General features: G+C 41.0%; 1 protein-coding gene across 11 annotated transcripts in view; it reads left to right on the plus strand.

The window, feature by feature from the left end:
- The window catches only part of CHL1 (cell adhesion molecule L1 like), a 128,960-nt gene that overhangs the window by 41,195 nt on the left and 72,895 nt on the right, over positions 1-14,870 (plus strand). The window contains exon 1 of one of the 11 annotated variants that reach the window (XM_040568695.1): positions 2,295-2,460. The exons of 8 other annotated variants lie outside the window; for them this stretch is intronic. The gene's annotated coding sequence lies outside the window, so the exon portion shown is untranslated. Of the gene's footprint in view, positions 1-2,294; positions 2,461-14,870 lie in introns of those variants that run through there. 2 more of the 11 variants (XM_040568697.1, XM_040568687.1) reach the window with 2 other exon arrangements.

A 14,870-nucleotide genomic window follows, 5' to 3' on the forward strand; every position in this document is an offset into this window, starting at 1 on the left:
TGTCTATGCTCATAATCTGTCATTTGAAAATTAATGAACAAATGGCAGGCTACAGATGGGATGGCTATGAAACCCCTTGTAGCAGGCGAGAGCTGCTTTCCCACCGAGCACTTTCTGCTTAATGATTTGGTTTCATATTTGAGGAAGTCTTTGTTGCTGTGCACTGGTTCTGGGCAAACTACTTGTTGGGGGGGATAAACCTTCTGAAGGATGTTTCATGCCTACAATAAATACTTACTCTTAGGTCCTTTGAATGATTTAATGATACTGTATTCAAATTAATTATGCAAAAGATCTTTTTGATCATCTGTTGATCTGTTTTGTCCCTACATTTTTTATTTTTTTTTTCCAGTAACCAGCTTTGGTTTACCTTTTCACAATTCAGATTTATGTAGAAAGTTGATGATAAATGAAAATCAAGCCTTCCTAATAAAACAAGGTACTCTGCAAGCTCTGAACCCAAAAGCCTGACTTGGTTTCCTACTGATTTGCACTGCCCGTTGCTCATCTTAGAACAGCACTCAGGCAATTTCTGTCTTCTCCAATGGGCCGGAGATAATGCTGGGTTAGTCACAGCCTAGATTATATACAGGCTGGCTTGCCAGTGAATATATTGGGATTTGCCATTCAGCTGCTCTCAAACAGCATTTATAGTGTCCTTTTTCTCAGTGGAGGTGCTAGTTTGAGATTTTTCTTTTGAAACTTCCCCGTTCATCGGTGATTGAGGGGTTTGGATAGATGGGACAGACCGCAAAAGTATAAAAACCTTATTTTCTCAAAAAGCTGTCCTAGAAAATGGCATTTTTTTCTTGGCCAAGAGAGAAAAAAGAAAAAAAAGAAAGTTCTCATCAAACCAATCTATTTCAACATTATAATCTCTGTCCCCCAAATGCGGGTTTTTTGCTCAAAACCTGCTCATTACAGAGGATTTTCATTTCTCTCCGATGGGTTTATGCTGGAGGTGTTATCTGCGGGTGAATTCCTGGGCTCAGGGGTGCACACTGGGGCTGGCAGCGAGGATGGAGCCTGGGGCGATGCATCCCCGGGGAACACACGTGCAGGGAAGCAGGGCCTTCATCCCAGCTGCCCGGGCATTGGCATCATCAGAGGGCTGTGATAAGCACGGGAAGAACGACATCAAGAAAGCCCTTGCAAAACTTTCTGTTTGTTGCTTACTTTGCAACTGAGAATAGCTGAAACCAGCCCTTGGTGCCGCTCATTATTAAACGCTTTCCTTAGCAAATGGGCTTGAATGCAAACATCGCCTTTTGTCTCCCTCTAAACTGCTAATGCTTTTGACATATTTTTTTGAAGTTCCCATTTAGAGCTGTAGCTTTTGGACTCCCTGTAGTTTGCTGGCAGTGTCCAGACCTGGAACTTTATTTTTCCTTCTTGTATGAAGTATTAAAACCAGTGAGAAAAGGTTGCTTAGTGTAAGGATTAACTCAAGCTACACTTTCTCTTCACTCCATTTTCTGTTCAGAGTCATTCTCACACTTCCAGAACAAGTGACCTGTCATTTCAGAGTGCTGTGTCTGATGGAAAGTGCTGCACTGGATCCACCAGGAGTCAACAGCTGCAGTCTGAATGCTGCTGGCGGGAGGGGACGATGGTGCCGTCAGGGAGCAAATCAGAGCAGTGCTGTCACTTGAAGAGAAATATTTTGGAAAAATGACCACTTTTCTGTGGAAAATAAGTGTAAAATAATATTTTGGATTAAATGTTACAGGAATTATACAGTAGTTTCATCAGGTTGTTTGGCCAACTGTCCCACTTTGAAGCTGATTCTGCTAGAAGCCCTCCTGGAAAGCGTGTGCAGATATAGGATGCTGGTAGCTGTGGAAAACAGAAAAGGTTAAAGCCTGAGATTACTGTGACAATCAAAGACAGAAATAAACTGAGTTTGGGAATACATTTTACTTTATAAAATTTACTCAGCTGTAATGGAGGATGGAATTTAAAATATTTCTTGCTCAATTTAAATTGACTTTTATGAGTTCATCGAATAGTAGGCAGGAGGACAAGCTCAAGTGTCCTAAAGATCAGGCTCTGCAAGTACCACATATAGGAAGATAAAGTACTGAATGCTTTCCCCCAACAAACATGGCTCTGCTGGCACATGATCCATATTTCCAGCTCTAGGATGCATCACCCTGAAAATTGCAAAACTAAGTATTAAGAAATATGCCTTGAAAATATGCCAGCTAAGTTCCTTAAAAGGATCTGAGACGGGGTGACTCACTACTCAAATGGCCATTCATTGCATCTGCAGAGTATTTCAGGTTAAATTCTCTGAAATAGCAATGATTTCTTGTAGAAGCTCCGTGTTGCAGAGCCAGTGCTGCTGCGGCAGCCCAGGGCTGAGGTCCTGGCACAGCGGGTGGCAGAGAGGTGACAGCAGCCTTGCTACCGCCAGCCTGAGCAGAGAGGAGGAGGAACACGGAGGCTTCCCATAATAAGGTTTGAAATTTCTGAGTTGATTTAAAAGCTGATCTGAAGCAGGGTTTGGGTGCTAATCAGCTGGTTGGCTACCTGGGTCACCATGAAGGAGTGTACCTGGAATACTGTCTTCTTGTCCCAGTGTGCCACTTACAGTGCATGAGGCAGGGCTCGGGAAGCACAGGGGTTTACGAGACCACATTTATGAAATATTTGTGATCTGTTGATGCATGAACTGTAGTAACTACTTCGTGCCAAGGTCTATCTTTCCATATTCTTTTGATCTCTTTGCTGTTTTGTGTCATGTAGCATTGTTTACTGCACATTTTGGCAATGAGAACAGAATCTTTTTTCTATCCAGTCTGTATTTTTGAATTTATTTCTCAGCCCAGATTTTTTTCCCCTCTCTCCAATAAAGTTGCTTTTTCAGTCTCTCTCTGCTGTTTCCCTGACAGTAGTGGACTGAGTGTTTCAGTTCTGAAGACCCTAAATTCAGGAACTCTGTAGGAACCTACCTTTCAGAAAACACTAACTTCATCTGCTGAAAAGCAGATCCTTTTAAGCATTCATCTGACTTGGGAATACAACCACTTGCAGCCCTGAACAGCCTCAGCTGGCACAGCTGGGTGAAGCCAGGAGGAACGTGCCAGCATGCCTAACGAGCTTGTGCTCGGTGGCTGCGGTCTGTGCCAGGCTGTGAGTGGCAGCCTGTTTGCCTCCCTGCCTCTTTCTGAGTGCAACCAGCTTCTTTCTGTCTTTTTCAATAAGCAGAGGGAGCTGCACATCAAGGCAGCATCTCTCATGGTTCTTTTGCATAGCTTCTGATCCACGTTTGAGGAACCTTTACTGTTTTTTTTGTTGTTTGGTTGGGTGTACAGATATATTTTGGCTTCCTGTGTTCAATTATTCATTTTTTGTCTTTGAACCTTGATAGGGGAGAAAGAAAGAAAGAATAGTTATCCGCTTTCAGGTTTTGGATATACTGTATTATAGTCTCCTGTAATTCCTTATGGAAGAAGGATCCAAACTCAGCTGAAGTTAACGTGAATCTTTCTGCTAACTTTCATGTTACCTTAGTGGTCTTCCTATGTTTGGCTCAAAAGGTGTGTTTGGGTAGAAGAAATGCTGTGGCTTATTTGACAGTTTGTATAGTGACCTTATTTGCCCTGAGTCTGGGGGAAAAATGGGAATATTCTACTTACAGCCACAGAATCAATCCTCTCTGTAGGCATAGATTACTTTTGTCTCTGACAAGTTGGCTAGTATTCTCATCTGTCTCCCATCCTCAAGTCCAGGTCTTTAAGTTCTCTATGTTCCACAGCTGTGTGTTTTGCAGTGGTAAACCAATATTTTCCTTTACAAAATACAAGCAGAGTAATTTTGCCTCAGGTAAATTCTTTCTCTGGGAAAACCCATTCAGGAATGCTTCGGGGCTTGTATCTCAAGATAAAACAGAAATCTGTCTTGCTTGTAAGATGTGAGTCAATTTTCATGTCTACGGCAGCCGAAGGAAAATTAACAGGAAAAAGAAAGTACAGTATTAAAATGTACCAAACACAGTAAAACCATCAGAATATGTACACATGGTAGACTCTACACTTCTTGGTAGCTTTTGATGTGATTTTCTGTCTCATGTGAAGTGCACTGTGCAACTCTCATGGACCCATCCTGAGCCCTTCCCTGTCTGTGTCAGATTTCTTCCTTGTCTCCTCTCTGCCTTTGTGAAAAGACAGGATGAAGGCACGACTGTCCTTCTAGCTCTGGGGTCTGAAGGTGGCACTGTCAAATGGTGTCAGGTAATCTACGGACACAGTGAGGGGTGCTGCCCCAAGGGTTTCCCTGGTGCGGTGCAGGACTCCCATGTCTCCAGTACTGGGTCAGTGCTCTAAATTGTGGAAATAAGTCTCCATTGGCTGTCTTTAGAAGGGAAAGAGACAATTATGGTGGTGAATTTCCGTATTCTAAGGTAGATGTGTGTTTTTGAGGTTTGGCAATCAAAGAAAGAGACAATTTTAAAAAGAATTAAAAAAAAGTTATCTTTTAAAATGTCAGGCAGGAGGTTTGATTGAGTTGCAAATACACACCTGAACTTTTAATTAGTTTACTATCTTGTTTAGACGGCTGCATTTTTTGTCACTATAATGTGTGAATGAGCCTTGGTCTTCTTTCTTCGTGAAAGCCGGAGGTCTGGGGTGCTGCAGCTCTCCAGCCCATGCAGGCACCTGTGGCACTGTTAGGCCAAGGTGGCTGCGCATCAGCAACAGAGCCTGAGACCAGCATATAATTACCTTGTGTTTCTTTATGAATCTTCTTTTAGGCGGGGGAATTGCATAACTTAATTAATGTGAGTAATACTAATTATTTTGGATCTGTCATTGCACAAGTGATGATGAATAATGCAGATAGTGCTGTAGCACTAAATGCGGTGGTTGAGGATCTTTTTGCCTTTTTCCCTCATCATCCATCTTGAAGTATTGTGACATTGGGTGACATAGATAAACCTGAATTCTGTAATTAAGTCTTATTTTAATGATCCTGGAAAACATTCAATTTTGCATGTTCTCTTAGTATAAATGTGGCTTAATGAGTCTTTCATCTTTCCTATCTGCTTACTGCACTGCTGACATTTCTCCATTCGGATAACAAGATGCAGGAGGATAAAACTATCTTTAAAATTCTCCACACTGGCATATGTAGGTTTTCATATTAATGGAGATATTTTTGTGCCTTTAGGTCAATGGTTTATTGACATTTATTTGTGGAAGGCCATGTCAGGCCTTTTGCAAAGCAAATATCCCTAAAAGAGAAGTGAGGAATTCAGTGGCTAAATTAGATTTTTATTTTTATTTTTTTCTAAAAGAATTCACCTTATGGTCCATGAACATTGATGTAATTAGGATTTTTTTTTTTGCATGTCTACTTGTAGAAAGCAAGTTTTAAGACTTCTTGCACTGGTTCTACATTTGCAAAAAAAAATCATATATGATGAAAACACTGAAAACACAGGTATCAGCACCCTCGCCGTAAATTGTGCACAGATTCAATTAAATGTGTGCTTCTACAGGAAAAGCTCATTCTTTCCTCGTTCTCTCATGCTCTCCTCATTCTTTCTCCATGATGCATGCACTTGTGGGAGCGATGTCCCACATTTCCTGTGGAAATGTCTGGCCCCATCCTCTTGACACTCTCCCTTCAGATGTTTATATACATTCATAGAGTTATAGAATCATGGATAAGATTCCCTCTCTGTCTTCTCCAAGCTAACCATGCTCAGGTCTCTCAGCCTCTCCTTGCGTGACAGATGCTCCAATCCCCCCATCATCTTCTAAGGGTGATCCACATTGCAGTACAAGCCAAGATGCTATTTCCAGAAAATAAGCAAATGCAAGGGATATTTATTTGCTCTGTGACTTGAATTCAAAGGTTTTCAAATGAGAAAGAAAGTGCTCTTCAATTTCCCCAGTAGAAACAGTTATAAAGAGAAGAAATAGGTTGAAAGAATTGACTTTATTTTCTAGCCTAAGGCCAAGCAAACCAATCGCATATAGAAGTATCAGATGTATTCTATGTATAGAATGGTAGAAAAATCTTGTCTGAAGCACAAGTTAACACTATCACATGATGACTTTTAGGTATGTAATTACAATCATGATGCATTTAGTAAGTGCGAATACTTACATTCCAGAGATTTGTTATCAAATTGGACATGGGGCTTAATTTAGATTAAATGCAGAAACTTAATGTTTGAAAATTGCTCTGTATTTTGTGGCTCACAGGCATAAAGTGCAGATGGGAAAAAAAAAATTAAGATGGAGAGGAAATAAATACTGTATTTGTAGAGACAATGATACATTTATTTTTCTTTTCTAATTTACCATAAAGGTGAATGCATGATAATAGAAACAAATCAGCTTGGTACAAATCCATTGCAAACCAGAGGTGCACCACATATATGAAAAAAGAAGATTAAGCACCCTAACTAGGGCCCCGTGGTAGCTTTTTTAGAATTGATTATTGTGAGACTGAGCCCAAATAATAAGCATGAAATGTTGGTTATGCTACTGATACACTGTGAACTATATCTAAGCAAAAAAAAATAAGCTTATTTTTAGCATTAAGGTATGAAATTGAACCAGATTTAGAAGAAACACTTGAGACTATTTTGTGCAATTGGCTAAAACAAATATTGACTCCATAGTAAGGTATTGCAAATAAATTAAATTATTAAGGATTAGTAACTGGTTTAGTCTGTAGAGAATCCAGTGTAAAAAGCTTTAACTCTTTCCCTGGTCCTCCTTGATGCTTTTATCTTTGGCCCTAGCAGCAGTCATGTCTGTCTCCTGCACCAAACACTCACGTTCTCCAGGGAAGTCTTTGGCCAAATTGGTCCATAACCTTCCATAAAATGTTCTCCAGAGGGTTTTATTACTAAATGCTCTTGGTAAGGAATAGCATATGCAAAATAGATCTGCACACATATGTCCTGTCTTGTAGTAAATGGCTGAAATATGGCAGGGAAGTGCACTGCAGGAAAACTTCTGTTAGCTGAACCCAAGTTACTGAAATTCTCATAAGAAATTTGGGTTTGTCCCATAGGCTTTCCTATCACATCCTGCACTTGCAAGCATTTGTTTCAGTGCAGGAGAAGTGCTGGTTGGTGGATGCAGCTGGTACCATCTGAAATGCAGACCGATGCTCGGCACAGTGCTCGCCTCAGGCCTCAGCTGCCAGCTCCTGCCAGCCCTTACTCAGGAGAGCAGTTGTTTAGGTCCAGTAATTTTGCTGGTGTACCATATATATCATTAGGAATCAGTAGCCTGCTTTCTTGTTTCATTAAGGACGACAAAATAAAACATGAATACGTTTTCTTTTTTAACATGAACCGAAGTTAAATGTTCATTATTTCTTATGAATTTAACGTGAGCAAGCTCTTAATATGATGTCAGTCAAAGTCTTCTCTCTGATCTCTACTTGTCCCATTTTAATTTATGAGTGCAAAGGTCATCCAAGTGTTGCTTCTGGCCCATTTCATTCCCTTATGGCTTCTGGTTGTGCAACGTGTCGTCATGTGTCCTGGTGGGTGGCGTACACATTGCATCAGAACGTTATCTGACTTCTGGCGTGCACTGGTTTTCAACAAACCTCGTTCTAAAGCTGGAGCAGCCCTCAATAATTGCTTTTTCAGTGTGTTCTGTAGAAGGATGGTCACACATGGTCCATGGTGTCCTGGAGGTGTCCCAGAGGCTTTTGGTGTATGGCACTGTGGTGGCCAGGAGGCAAAAAGGAGAATGTGATGTTTGTAATGTGACAGTGGTAGATTGAAGCACGAGGGACCAGTGAGCCATGCTGTGGGTCTAAGGCAGCATAAAGCGGGTGTGGGTTTGTCTGCCCCCAGGGATGCTTAGCCTGGGTGGGAGGGCACCTTCGTACAGACGTAAACCAGTGTGGTGGGAAGGTGAAGGACTAGAAGAAGGACGAAAGGAAAGGACTGAGTCAAGTATTTTACATAAGAATTGAATGGGAATGCTGTATGCATTTTTGTGACATTTCTGCAAAATATGAGCTGAACTGGTATGGCTGTGTAGTAAGTCTTTTTTGTGTCTTAGTGCTACTCAGAACCCAGTCACAATCAAGCTATATTGGCTAACACTAAAATACCATAATTGTTGGGTATGTAAGCCACTGCATGTCTGTGTAAGAATGGTCTTAGTTCTGCTGATGAAGACAAGCTAAGAAAGTGAAAATCAGTGTGGAAAACAAAGTGCTTCTTAAGATGGGGAAAAGATACAAAAATTGGTCTTATTTTTCATGAGTAACCAATACTTAAGAATAAATACAATGGGGTAAGCTGGCCTGTAATTCAAGCTTCTTAATGTACCAGCTGCATCCTGTGGATCAGGAGTCTGAGTTTTCAGCTGCTAGAGCATGAAGGCACCTATACTGTCCTGCTAAAGCTACCAGTGAGTGCTCAGCACAGGCTCTGCACACAGGTCCTGGTCTCTGCCTGCCACCAGCATAATCCCAGATGCTGAGCAAGCAGCTGCTGCCCTCCCAGTACCGCCCTTAATACCTTGAGATTCCTTATGGCCCTTTTCGGTCCATTTCCTGTGCATTGCTGAAGGCAGTGATCAGAAGATCCTGGTGAAATAATAGTTTCATTTTAATAATCTAAATGCAGTTTGTTGCACTGGAGCTCTAATGACACGCATACTATGACGTTATGGCTTTATGCTGTATTGCATCTGGGCATATTCAAGTATGAAGTTCCTCACATACAGGTTAAAAAGAATTCTTTATTAGATGTACAATCTCCCTTGAAAGAAATTGCACATTTTACTTTCTGTGTGATTAAATATTTTGCTACCAAGAAAAGCAAACTGTTAAGTTTGTACAATGATACATCTGCAACACAGCAGACATTTGCCTTGTAAGAGATGATTGCTTTTCTCTGATGGCCTGGATTTTGTCTGTATGCAGTAGTATACCAAGTAATAAAATTAAGCTGTCACTACTGATAATAGCCTTGGAATGAAAGATATTTTCTTTTCATAGAAATGGACTTCCTCAGAAGTCTAGCTTCTGACACAGATGAGATACAAATGCTAATTTCTCACTGCTAGGTGTGTGTTTAATACCCTGAGCAGGGCTATGGACGATTTCAGTGTGGTGAGAGAGCTGGAACAAAAATAGTCCTAGAGAGAAACTCCAGCACTTGATGAAAAAATAATACAATCAATTAATAGATAATCAAGTATTAATAATTCAAGTGAGCTGGGGGATGAAAGTTGTTAATAATTAAACATTATTCTGATGGATTAAAATTAATCATAGTATCACCTCTCTATCTGGAGGCATCCTAGTGATAAATTTGAGTCTACCTCCTGATAGAACAGATTTCTGTAACCCACCTCAACGGCAGCGAGTGTGCAGTCAGTCAAGAGATGTGGGAAGCATTCCTGGGTGTTATCTACATTTTTACAATCATTCAGGGAAAAAGCTTTAATATCTGCAACAAAATGCATTCCGAAGGAAATGATTATTATTTATTTATTTATTAATTCACGTTTGGAGTTGCTTTTTTTACTTCAGGAGCTGCTTTGTGCAACAGAGCTGGGGGTGCCCTGTCATGGTGGTGGCCACGGGTGATGTTAGGGTGCATGAGATCGGAGGGTGAAGGTGCTCCTTCAGGTGTAGGAGCTGAGCAAGAGGAGAGGCCCTGTGCTTGTTTTACTAAGTGATGTTTGGTGATTACTCCAGCTTTACTTCTCCATTGATCCTTCAGCACACCTCCATTTTAGATTATTTTTCTTGTAGTATTTGAGTCTTATAACTTGTATAAACAAACACTTCGAAAAGCTGGAAGATTACAGTTTTCTCATGAATTTTATTCATAGATCTCAAGTATGGAAATATGATGTTTGAATTCCTTCCTTGACTGCATTTCTTGCTAAGGGCAATGCCTGTTACATTGCAGGAGGAAATCATCTGTTCTATTTTTCTGTCTTTCCCTTTCCAGTCCTCTGGCCTTCTCATATCACAGCTACAGCTGCAGATATTTTTGTGTTATTTGGAGATGCGAGCAAATTGTCCCAAATCATCTGTGCATTGCAGGTCAGGGTGGTTATTACCCATCTGAAATGGCAAAAGTGAGAGGCCAGGGAGCTACAGGAAAGAGCTGAAAGTTTTTGGTTGTACTAAACTGGGTGTGATGTTAGCCTCCGTGGTCTGAAGTGGCCTGAGTGGAAAATGACACATTTCTACATTCAGTAGAAAATGGCCAAATTAAGAGATATATAAATCACTTTGGAAAATGTAGCAGGTACAAAGTCACCAGAGGAAGAAGGGCACAAACTACTCAAGATAATTTTGGAATAATGAGCAAATGGGAAGGAAGCATCTTTATTTTATAGCCTGGACTCTTACACACACATTAATTTCCAGGTAGTTCTAACCTCCTAGTTTCAAGCAGTGGAGTCTCAAAAGTTTTTCAGTCCCCCAAAATTTTTTCAGTCTCAAAAACAAGGAAGTTCTCCAGGTCCTTAGAAAAAAAATTTCTGTTGTCCTTGTCCCCTTTCCCAGTAGCTCCTGGCAGCTCTAAATGCAGTATTTTTCGTGCAGCATTTGAGATTGATAGTTAGTCCTATATTCACTGACTTCTGAAGGAAGGCAAGGGTAAAAATCTGGACTCATGAGAGGATCCAGAGACTCGCAGGCTTTTGCTTGCATTTAAATTCTTCTGCTTCTTGGCGCTCGTGTTTGATACCATCTGGGTTTTCACTGTAGTTTGCCCCTGTAAGTGGTATGTTGTTTTGCTACGGCTCACATTACAAGCGTGTATTGTTTGCTCTCTGCAAACACGCTGACCTCCGGGGCTCCAGCATCTGGAGTCGAGTCCGTCTTCACGTAAGGTGTGACTCATTGCCAGGCAGGGCACAGAAACTGAGAGACAGCCAAGGAGGGGAGGAAGGAACTGAAATTTCAGCAGATTGTTCCTGATGCAGTAGTGTAAGGGACTGTTGTTCTAGCTGGTTTATTCTGAAATTACAGACTTGCACACACATGAACACAAGAGAAAGATTTGCTAGGAAAAAAAAAATCATATATTTCAAATATTTTTTCATATATTTAATTTGTAATGGGTTTACACACTAAAAGTGTTCATTGAATAGAATATCAAGATTTAGATGTATGAGAAATTAGATTTAAATGGTAATTAAATTAATGGAATACTTTAATTACTTCTATCATTTACTTAATCTTCTACATTAGATTTTGAAGCATCTCTAGATCAGGAAGCAGGTCCTTTTAGAAGACCTTGTTGAGATAATTAAAACAGGAGGCAGATTTATCACAGTCAGCATTACAAAAAGGAGAGGAACAAAGAACATTTCCTTCATGGTTGAGGTGTGTGTTTCTCTTGCTTTTCAGACACTTGCTTGGGGAGTAGTTCCAGGACCCCAAAGGCTGTTTTTGTACATGCTGCAAAATTCTCAAATTCTCGTATGCGGGTCTTTTTATCAGTGAGTTTTGAAGATGAGACCTAGCTGGGGAGCTGCAATTCACTCGTGGCTTCAATGGCACGCAAGAGGGTGGAAAACATGAGTGATTTTCCAAGTTCAGAGCTCCCGTTTACATGTAGAGGGGGTTTGCGTCTCAAATCAATATAGAATTACTGTGAGGAAAGTGGTTTTTTTTTTTTTTTTTTTTTTTTTTTTCCTGTTATTTTCACTGAAACACACCCAATTCCCTCTAGTTTTACCAGAATTCCTGGCATCTCAGGGCTCTTTTGAGGTAAGATGAGATCAGCTTCAAAGCTCTGTGCTAGTGCACAGAAAGGTCTGGAGGAGGTAAGAAGGTAAACTTGGACAAGATAGAAACTCAGCAGCCCTCTCCTGCACATTACTTTTCTAGGAAACTTTCCTTTCGTGAGGGATGTTGAAAGAAGTGGTGTGATTTCTGTGAGAGCATCTCCGCATGCTACAACCTGTGTATTGAGAGGTACTTATGAGAGCTCTTCCAGCTCAACCCCACTCTCTGTCCTTGTCTTGGGTGTTGTCATCTGGCCCCAGAGAGGTTGCTGATTGCAAGAGGGTGCAGATGAGCCGCAGTGCCTGATAGGGCTCTTGCCTCACTGCTTTTGACACCTGAAATCAACTCCTCCTGGTGATAAGGAGTGAGCTGAAGGAGTTCATTGATGTAACGTCGGTCTCTTTTACACATTCATGCATACATAACTACATGTATCCATGCCTATCTACCTCCACGTGCGTGTTTGTTGTGATGGGGAGCTCCAGGAGCTTGCATGTCTGCAGAATGGCTTCAGATATTCCGCCTACCTGAAATCTTTGTACTCTTACTAAGCTGTGTTTGCTCACAAAAATATCTCCTCTGTGCCTCAGTTTCCCATCCACCCAGTAGGGGAAGAGCTCTGCTTGCTCTCTTAGGATCGCTTTTGAAGACAATTACAGGAAGAGGTGGTCAGTAGTTTGGAAATGAGGAACGTGGCCCGTAGGGGAAGGGATAGGGAACTCTGGAAAATAATCTTTGTTGAATATTTTCCAGGTTTAGGCTTGTGTTCTTTATTTTCTTTCTTGAGCTGTTTTTAATTTTGTTTTGGGGGTCAGTGTGGGAATCATGGTAAACATTTCATTGAGGATGAACTGTGTAATGACAATGATTAGCATTCACACAGGGTAGCTCAGAGATGGGGGAAAAAGACAGCTCGGCAAATTTAATAAATGCTTTAATAAGTGGATCTGCTTCCTCGGTGCGTGGGGAGAGTACACAAACCAAAAAGATAAAACCCAAAACCCACACTGGGATTTTCAAATTACCCCTAGAGATTGTGCAGAGATTACTTATGATATTAATGTGAACAGAGCATCCGAATGCCTTGAAATCCTCCTCTCAATCATGTCCAGTGCCTGAAGGACTTGCTTTCCTGGAGGGAACTGTTTCTGGAGAGAACTGGGAGCTGCTGCTCCTGTGTTGGGCTTCAAGGGCTTGGAGGTTCCAGGCTCTTGAGTCCCAAGGTTTTAAGTAAGCTGAGCTGAGTAAAGGGCTTAAACCTATGAGTGGAACAAGAATTAAGTAATGCTTCCTGCCCTCTGTGGAAGTCAAAGCTGTATGGGTGGATTGGATCTGATGTCTGATTTCCCGGGTCTGGCCCGTAATTGACATAGGTTTATTCAGAAGTCACCTCCAGTCTCTCTGTTCTGGGTTGTCACCTGTCATGGCTCTTCTGTCTGCTGGGCATCAGTGCCCTTTTAGACAGATTTACGCTATAGACCATGTTCCTATTATGACCAGTAGAATATGAAACAACGGGGGAAGCAGATGCACAATCTCACTGATTTTTTTTCTTTGATGTAAAATTCCATTTCATTTTTACTCTTTTTCATTTTTCCTTTTTCTTTCTTTCTTCTTCAAGAGCAGGTTTGTATTTGCTTTCTTTTATTCTTGTTACTGTAATGGGCTTTCTTGGTTCTACAGCCATAAGAAATCGTGGCTTGATGAGGTTGCTGTGATACAGTTAAAAGTTTAAATTATAAACTCACAGCGAGAAAATCAGTGATGCATGATTAGTTGAATTTTTTTAATATAGTAGTTGTATTTTCATATTCATGTACAGGAATGTCATGTCAACTGCAGTAGGACTTTTAATACATATTAATAGACTCGGTTACAATGTGGATTGTTTGTACAACTTTTGGCAGACAGCTGAGGTATTAGGTCTGCACAGTATAGATTAGTCACTTGCTAAAGAAAACAATACACGAGCAGTAAGGTCAACTCTGTTTGGAGACAGAGTTCCAGTGCATTGGCCATTCAACCAACAGGGTTAGAATTGCGATCAAATTTGCCAGCAATATAAAATAAAATTCCTGTGTCAGAACGGAGCTCACCATTGTTACAGGTTTCCCACCTCGCAGGTTTTACTCCGTTGTTTTACTCCAGCCTGTCTAGAGGTCAGATGCCCCAGTAGGCCACATGCAAGGCAGAAAGCAGTCTGCCTGGAAATTTGTGTCGGTTATGAATGGAGTCAATCCTGGACCATTTTCTCTGCTTTGTGCTGTTCAGAAAACAGAATTAACAGATGATTAATCTGTGAGTTCTTTAAATGCATTACGCTTCCCATTTAGTGTCAGACAAATGATGCAGGGTTTGCAGGAAATCCCTTTAAGCAAACAGTGAAGGGCGCTCACCTCTGAGCTGAAATGAAATGGCTGCCTGGGCAATTTGTTGCAGTGCTCAGATACATCCTTGTACAGAGTGTTTGTAATCCCTTTGGTAACCTTGGCATCACTGAAGTAGTCTAGAAAGAAATGTTTTAAAAATAAATATCCCGCATTTTCTTTATTTGAAATCTTTTGAACCATCCTAGATCCTTAAGTTTTCAAGAGTAGAGGCAGAGCAGAACTCTTAAGTTCTAAGAGTAGAGGCTTATTCTTTACCAAAATGATTGTCGGGGCACTTAATGAGCTTTGTGCCAGACCGGTGACTTCAGTAACATGTCTGCAGCAAGAACCTTGCTCCCGCTGGCTGGGCGCGCCGCTCTGCCCAGCGTGAAGGCTGCGTCCCTGTTCAGCTTATCCGTGTAGCCTTTATGTGTGTCAAGACACCCATTTTGAATTAAGACTTAGTCACCTTTGTATGGAGCTAGTCCCTTTAAACGGTTGCTGTGTAGTGAAAGGAAAGTGTAAAAAATTTCTAGTGCAAATCAAGAGAAGTGAGAAATGTGTCTCTTTCTGCGGGTTGGGATTATGTTTCTGTTAAGCAGAACCTCATTTTCCCAATGCAGAAGCTCTAAAATCTGCAAACTGCCCTCTTGAAAAGAAAGTGCAAGAAAATCATACTTAAATCTTCAAAGAGAAACGTGACGAGATAAGGTGGAGGCTAATATTAGTGCGCGATAACCGCCTGACAGGCTC

Source organism: Cygnus olor, chromosome 10, assembly GCF_009769625.2.
Source record: "Cygnus olor isolate bCygOlo1 chromosome 10, bCygOlo1.pri.v2, whole genome shotgun sequence".
NCBI lineage: Eukaryota > Metazoa > Chordata > Aves > Anseriformes > Anatidae > Cygnus > Cygnus olor.